The sequence below is a fragment of the Grammomys surdaster genome, unplaced genomic scaffold (assembly GCF_004785775.1).
Source record: "Grammomys surdaster isolate TR1022 unplaced genomic scaffold, NIH_TR_1.0 126091, whole genome shotgun sequence".
NCBI classification, from domain to species: domain Eukaryota; kingdom Metazoa; phylum Chordata; class Mammalia; order Rodentia; family Muridae; genus Grammomys; species Grammomys surdaster.
Window position 1 is genome coordinate 4,130,018 of NW_021620899.1, and position 8,460 is coordinate 4,138,477.

The window sequence follows — 8,460 nt, forward strand, 5'->3', positions numbered from 1 at the left end:
CAGGACTACATTCTTGAGAAAGATAAGCGTACAGAGAGTTTTCATCTGATCCTGACTCATGTAGGTTGGGTTCCTTTGGAATGTTCCACTATTTTTATGTTATACCACCCTAGCAACCCCCTCACCCCCTCCTCATTTCCTTGGTTTGTGGTTTTTCCCTTTAAAAACACCCCTCAAACTGGCAGTCGGGGTCAATTCAGCTCCTGCGTGGGCATGCGAATTGACCGGCAGCTAGTTGTCACGCCCTAATAAATAACCTCGCAATTGCTCCGGTATATGGTGTCTCGAGTAGATTACTGGGTGGTCGAGACTTTCTGAGACTTGAGAGAGGGTCTCCCCTCTATGGAGGTCTTCACATCCATCTATCTATCATCTATCCATCATTCATTATAGATCTCTCCATTCATAGTCTATCATGTCTGTCTGTCTGTCTGTCTGTCTGTCTGTCTATCATCTATCATCTATCTATCTATCATCTATCTATCCATCATTGTGCATGTGAGCACATTCTTGCATCATGTTGAACATGTGCATGTAAGACAACAACTTCTAGGAGTTGTTTTTTTTTTTTTCTCCACCATATGGGTTACAAGGATTCGACTTGGGTTCTCAGGTTTGGTGTCAAATGACTTCTGTAATGAACCATCTCAGATGCCTTCCATTTTCTTTAAAAAATGATAAAACATGACATTTACCGCCCCTCCTTTTTTAGGAGGCAGGATGGGGGTTAAGTGTTTCATATTATTCTTTATGAATATAGATAATATCTTATATTCATAATGTATTTTGCATTTAACCATTAAATGGAAATAAAAGATAGTATAAATAATTCAAACCAGGTGTAGTTTGATGATGGAATGTATAGAACCATCACAGCTTGCCATGTTGGTAAAAGATGTTGAGGTCATTGACCAAGGAGGGGGGCTGGGAGGACCACCTCTATACATTAGAGCTAATCACAGTTCCCTACCTTTCTCTTTAGAGTCACATCATGTCACAATGCCCCATGTTGACAACAGTCAATACCAGCTGTTGGATAGATGGATATCAGTGTACAAGTTGGAGGTTAAAGGCCAATGTCTGATCTTGGCTTCTAGAAGGACCATGTGCTTTTGGCATAGGTAACTTCACAGAATCTACATAAATCAGTGTAAATAAGTAGATAAGGGTCAAAGACAGAGGACGTAGCTTCCTGGTGCCTTCTTAATTTTTCTCAAAGTCCACCTGAGTTTGGTTAGTGCAGTCCATGTAGAAGGAAGAATTCTCTATATGAGAGGGGCATCATACAAGGAGCACACAGCTTTCATTCAACATGGCTGTGGATGTACTACAATGACACAGGAAGACTTTCTGGTGTGACACTAGTTTGTGCTCTCATTTTTACTGACTTTTCTGTCAAATTTATAATTAAATGGTTGCATTTTTCCCTTTACAGGGGTGGAGGGGCACAGGTTTATCTGAACATCTCTATGACTTCTTGTTTTTGACTTCAGCTAGCCTGAGAGAGCACCAAACCAATAGGAACTGAGATCGTGTTTTGTGTTGACCCGGTCAACGACTCCATCTCTGGGCACCTTGACAATATTCCCTCCAGTGCAATCTTGACTAATTTACACAAGCTCTTACATCATCTAAGCTGAACTCCATCTCTAGGTATTTTGTTGTTGTTAAGTATGTCTTTTTTTATTTCTATTTAAGCATAAATTTTATTGTTCTGTCAGTGGAGAAAAACTCTGGGTGATATACTGAGTGCTATTTGACACATCTTCTCAGACACTTCTACTCCAGTGTTAATTAACCTCTATAACTTTAAGTCTTTCTTGACAGATCCTATTTTATAACCCTTTAATTAGGAGTGAGAGCAGCTAATTACATTTTCATCTGATTGCTCCTTTTTTTACTCCTCTTTGTTAAATTATTATTACTTTGAAACTTCCATACTTCAGAAACTTGGGAATAAATTATTGCCTTAGTGTGAAGCCATCCTCTTGGGAAGCTATTCAAGATAGCTCCTGTTACCCAGGCGGTAAACCACCTAGTGTCACATGATAATTAAATTAGCAGTGGGCAGTGTATGGTGTCATGTGCTGTAATCTTAGCAATTAAGAAACTGAGGCAGGAGGATCACACTGTCAAAGTTAGCCTGCCTAGAGAAATTCCTTTCCTAAAACCATTTCATGGAGTGTGTGTGTGTGGAGGGGGGAATGAAAGGAAGAGAGAGAGAAAGAAAGAAAGAAAGAAAGAAAGAAAGAAAGAAAGGAAGGAAGGAAGGAAGGAAGGAAGGAAGGAAGGAGGAAAGCAAGCAGAGAGGGAGGGAGGGAGGAAGAAAAGTCATGGTATGACTATACTAACCTCTGTGGAGGTATTATCATATCATTCTTTCCACACTTGCTATTTTCCCCTTTGTTCTTGTCTTATTTTATCTCTCCCAGACCACTGAAGTAACTTCCAATCTCCAGGTCTGCCATATAATTTTCAGTTTGTAGCTCTTTAAGATCAAACCCTGTGACATAATATTAATGTTCCCCAAGCAATATGGAATTGTCTCTGTTTAGCCCACTGTTATACCAATAGGTATATTTGTAGAATGTACTAAACGAATGAATACTATTTCATTTGTAATTTTTTAAAAAGAGCAGAAGAGATCTTATTCTTTTTCGCCTTTGTAGAAGGAAAACCATGTATTATACAAGGGGGACAGGGCCTTGCTTTTAGGAGGAGACTGTATCTGAACCCCATCCTCTTTCTAAGTTTTCTTGTACATTCCACTCTGCTATGAGGCCACTCTGAAGTCTGTTTTACCATGCCTACTGTTTAGTATCCTGGGTTGAAATGGAAACTTAAGTTTTCTTTGGAAAGTTAGTTATGCTAAATGATGTTTTCCTGAAGCAGACCACAGGCAAAAGGATGTTTTGATATAGAAAACACATGAAAGGCTGCTTGATGAAGAAGTATAAATAATACCACAGACAGTGGAAGAGGAGCACTGAGCACTGGTTTGGTTTCGCTCTGCCTCGCTATTCTTTGCTAACCACTCATATGTGTTGGTTCACCTTACTTAGCATTACATTGTTGGGCTCATCTTGCAGTCATGCTGCCATCGAGAGAAACTCACTCAAGAACTGCTTGTGAGGTTCTTGCTTCAGCTTGCATTGTCAGTGGCCTCAGGATGCGGTTTCTTCAGGATTGAACTACAATTGCTGGTTTCTGCCTGGTGTCAGCCTGCCTAAGGGGCTGGACTGTAACTGCTGGTTCCTATGTGGTATCTGCCTATCTAGAGGACTGGTCTGAAGCTTCTGAGTTGCACTTGGTGTTTGTTATGTGACTGAACTGCTAAGTAAGAGGATTGAGCTCGTCTGCAAAGAACTACAGCTGAACAGGTCCTCTTCCCCTATATCCTATTAAGTTTTCTCTTCCACTACCTCTGCTGGGTGGTGGCCTAGAGAAGAGGTTGAACCCTTATTAAAAGTAGGTTGCAAGAATTCATGCCTACACTGAGTATTTTCACTGTCAACAGTTCTTCACTGGGAGTATCTTATACAGCTGTGACCAGGACACTTCCTGAGTTTGCTCAAGTTTCTGGTTTATCAGTAAAGTATAAATTTTTCTTTCATTACACTCATTTTCTTAGCATGCTGTCCCTAACACGTGGGGATCCCCTAACACCTTGACCTCTACTTCTGCTCTAAAGTTCCCTGTCAGGTGACTGATCTCCATGTCAACTTAACTCAAAAGACATGGTATTTTCTTTCTCTTCTCCGAACTCCTTCAGGCAGCAGCCAAGATTTACAGCTTTCCTTCGATGGAATTTTTCTTCAAATTCTGATAAGATTGTCCTTGAGTTAAAAAATTCTGCATTACAGTCATGTTGAAAATCCTCCTAATTTGCCTTGTGTGAAATTTGCATACTTCTTTGAATGTGCCTCTATGATTTTACATATTTTTGAGCACTCTTTGTGATGTCACAATCAGGTTTATAAAATTTACCAATGCTTAACTATTTGCTCAGGATTTCTAACACGGAATTATGCTGTTACAAGCATTCATATTTCAAGCCTCTTTTCATGTGCCACTGAAATACATCTTTGCAAATGTATCAGGAGAAATGTGTGTCTAAAGAAGACACAGAGGAGATTTCTATAGTGTTAGAAGCCTGGCGTGATTTGGATACTGAAGTTTTACTTTCTCAGGGTAACCATTCTCCACAAAGTTTCCGATAGAAATAGCATCATATAGTAGGTGTCAGAGAAGATGGTGGGGGATGCTTTCCCATTGAACAACTAACCATTGTTGATTGGCAGAATTTTCTTCTGTACATTAGGCTGTACAAGTCTCTAATGATTAAATAATGTTTCCTTTTCAGTTTTACGCTGTTTCTATTTTTCTCAACCAATATTTTTCACAATATATTTTTATCAGGTGACCTCTCCTTCTCCACAATCTAGCAGATATTATTACCTTTACTGTACTTCACTTTCCCTAATGGCATTTCACCAGTCAGCACAGTGCATTTCTTTCTGCCTTTATTTATTTATTTGTTCAATTCCCCTTATTAGAATGTATGTTCCATGAAATAAAGTTATATGTATCATTTCTTTCCTGCTATGTCTTCAAAGCCTGTTGTTCCTGATACTTATTAGGGTCAACTATTATTTAAAATGAATAGCAAGGCAGAGGGATAGATATTTTATCCCATTGTCTGTGCCCAATAAGTACTTATACCACATCTACTAATGTGTTTTAGATTTTCCAATATTTCATCAAGCAAGTGGTTTTTATCAAGTCCTTACTTAAATTCAATTCTTTTTAATCCCTTTGATGCTGTAGTATAAACAATTTATTTAGGGCTATTATATTAGCGAAACAATTGGGAAATGTTAAAGCTAATTCATTTTCCTCTTGTAAATAGCATCCTAACGTCACCTACACTCAACTGACCATAAACATTAGGAGATTCATTATTTCTCAACTTCTTCTAGATAGTTCTGGGTGGAAGACAGAAGCTGCTCATGTGCTTGCTGCTCTTGCACTTCACAGTCAGGTTATAATAGAGTGCCTTTAATATAATGGGTGCTTTTAGTGTTATAATAGATAAGCTTTTATTTCACTTTTCCTCTGAGGACTTGATGCACGTACCTGGACCCCTCTCTCCACCCTTTTGATCAGTTTCAAACATTGAGAATGGATCTGTAATCAGGAAGACAATTATCAGACCTCTGTGTGTCCACCTTGGTGTTTCCTTGAGTCCAGATAAGCTGTTCATTATCTGGTAAGCAGTGACCATCACAGGCAGAAAGAGCCACCTTTCCCAGCTGCTCTCTCTAATGGCCCCGAAGCCTTCTTTCTCAGCCCATTAAGTTTAACCTCAGGCAATTGCCACATTGCCAGGAATCTCCTCTTTGGTGCTGCTCTTCTTTTGACACATTGAAAGTTGGTTCTCTCATTAGCAACAATGAGCCAGCGAGTTTTAATGTTTTAAAGTTACTTTTGCCATAGCAAGGTTGAGGTTGAAAAAGGGTTCTTTCGCCAAAGACAGTCAACATTTTTTTCTTTATTTACATGGAAAGACCGTCAGTTATAATTGCTTTTAAGGTCAGCTTTATGAGGAAATAATCTTAAATTTCATTCTATGTCAAAACTCTTTGGGTCAGTTTTCATTCAGTGGTTCTTCTATTTACAATAAACGATTTAGGCACAAGTCCATCATACATCAACGTCTCAAAACTGATTGCCTGGTGTGTGAAAGGTCACTGGTTTCATCTCCAGCACCACAAAATTAAGTTAGCACATAGATAGATATATAAGCAGATTATAAATTAAAAACTAAATGGGTTCATCCTCCTTAACAAAGCATAACTGATAATTTGTTAGTGTGTATTCTGGGATTTCTCAAGAACTGTTAATCTTCTGTCTGATGAAGATAGAAGTTAAATGAACCTATGAACAAGATCTTGTGTTACGTACGGGTGTACCATAATTCATTTGAACCTTAAAACATAGGCTAGCATCAAGTGTTGGATTCATCATGCACATTCACATAAATGTGTCACACTGTACTGTTACTCATTCCTCTCCCCCACAGCCCTCTGCACGTCTCAGGCCATTCTCCAGTGGTTCCTTTCTACTCTTTCCTAGGTCATTCTTCACTTGTGGTTGTGTATTACATATACTAAAACCTTTTGTTATATCTGCCTATTTCTGAGCTTTTATAATTCGGTAGCTATAAACTTGATACAATAAGTATCAGTATAGCACGATCATTGTGTGGATTCTTTACAGCAACCATCCATTTACCTACCATCTCTTTCACACATGCACATACACATAATGTATAAACACAAATACATTGTGTGCTAACCTGCTAACATTGTTTCTCTTCCCCTTTCTCTCATGTGTCTTTTTATCGTCATATATGTCTATGTATTAGAGGAAGATCTAGGTCAAAGGCTATATTTTTAAATGAACATAGTGTTGACATTGATTTTTCTTGACTTAAATTGGTTAATACTTCCCTTGCCAATTAAAAGTGAAATTTAAATTTTGCTGTTTGTGAGGTAATAAGAGACTGTTGAAATTTGTTTTCTGATCTCTTGAGTCATTTCCTCAGCAAATCAATTGCCTTTATTGTCCTTTGTTTCCTTTTCATGACAGATCTGGTAAGACATGAAGCTGCTGGTGCTCTTGGGGTAGGTTTTTCTCTTATTACTTTCATACCAATGGGCTGTCCCTCCACATGGCATTGCAATAAAAATGGATACTGTATTAAAATATTGCTACATGTGCTTTGAATATGAGACCATAATTGTATTTAACTGTTTCTGGCTAGTAACAGTTTGAAAGCCACATGATGACTAGATTGAAGGGAATTGCTCCAAAGACTTCTTTAGTTTTTATTGCTGAATAAATGTTTCCACCTGATTTTGCAGTATGCATTTCTGTCAGGATAATTGCCTGATCCAGTCTCAGTCTGTCCTTTTCTCCATCATTATGGGGGCAATTTTTTCTTTTTTTTCCATTCTTTTTTATTATTTTTTTATTTTTTTCTCAAATCATAATTAATTCACACAGGGGTATAAACACAGAAAGGCAGGACGTGGGGAAGGGAATGACACTGGAGTGTGGGTGCTCAGGGGGAATACAGATATCTTCAGAACCGGGTATCGGCTGGGTGAAGGTTCAGGGGACAAGTCACCATGACTCTGCCTATGACTCGCTTGTCCCCATCTAAGCTGGTATTGTCTGCCAAGGCTACCTATTTACAAGGTCCATGACCACTCAGGCTTATAAATTTCCACAAAAGCTGCCCGTTGACATTAGCTTATAGCCATCTGTTTCAATGTTCTTCCACTGAGACCCAAGACTTGGTGTTAGTATACATGTATGACAGGCCCACTGCTGATCAGCCTATGGCTGATTTTAGGCCTACAGTGTGTGAGCAGGGCTGCCATGGGGGCAATTTTAAATTTTATTTTCCTGTGATCCTTCAGCCTCTCTGAATGAACTTCTGAATGAGTTTTTTTTTGGTTTGAGTAGCAGATGTCACGTGTGCTCACCCAGCCTCCTTCTCCATCCAGAATGCTGGCTTGTTGATCTCTTCATTTAAGCCATGGCCCACGAAAGCAACAAAGTCATCAGAGGACAGGGCCAGAACTCTTAGGTGAAGAAACAATACAATGTGATAAATAGTAAAAAAGTAATTATAGTAAAAAAAGAAATGCAGGGGCAAGTAGGAGCAAGGAGCCCTTTCATAACGAAAAACTGTGAAATGAACAGTGACACATCAGCTGTCAGGAGGAGGGTCACAGTGGATGTTGTTGACAGGGTTCTCTGTCAACTAACTGTGCTAATAAAAAACAGGCGTGGGCCCTCCATCTCCCTTGACATGGGTGCTTTGTCTTTCACATTACCCTCTAAATCTACCAGCTGATCCCCATTTTGAAACTCACTTTACTTCTTGAGAAAGTTACACCATTGCTTTCTAGGTGGGATGGAGTTATTCCTTGGTGTACTAGTGTGCTTCTCATGGGTATTGAATGTCCATCTCTATACTTCCAAAGCAATTATTTTGAGGGTTTGGGAATCACTTTGATTGGCACAATGTGTTGTTTTTGTTTTTCCTACTGTCTTTTGCATTGAAACAAATAGCACATAATTTAATTATCACTAACAGAAAAATAAATTAGTTTAAAACTGAATAGAGCAATCAGACTACTTTTTTTTTGTAGTCTGGATGTAAGGCTTTTCTTTTTTGAAAATTTCAGTTGCCTCTTCATTCATTTTCCAGTATTCCGAGGTCTCTGATCCAGCCACAATGGACTTAGCCAAGGATTTGAGTTAAACCCAAGATCAAAGTACAGTAGAGCTCTCCTACAGACTGTGTTTTTAGCATTGTTTAGCAAACCAATGACACTGCTCATCTTACTGGAACATGCTTAACTCGATGGCTCTGTAGTACCAACC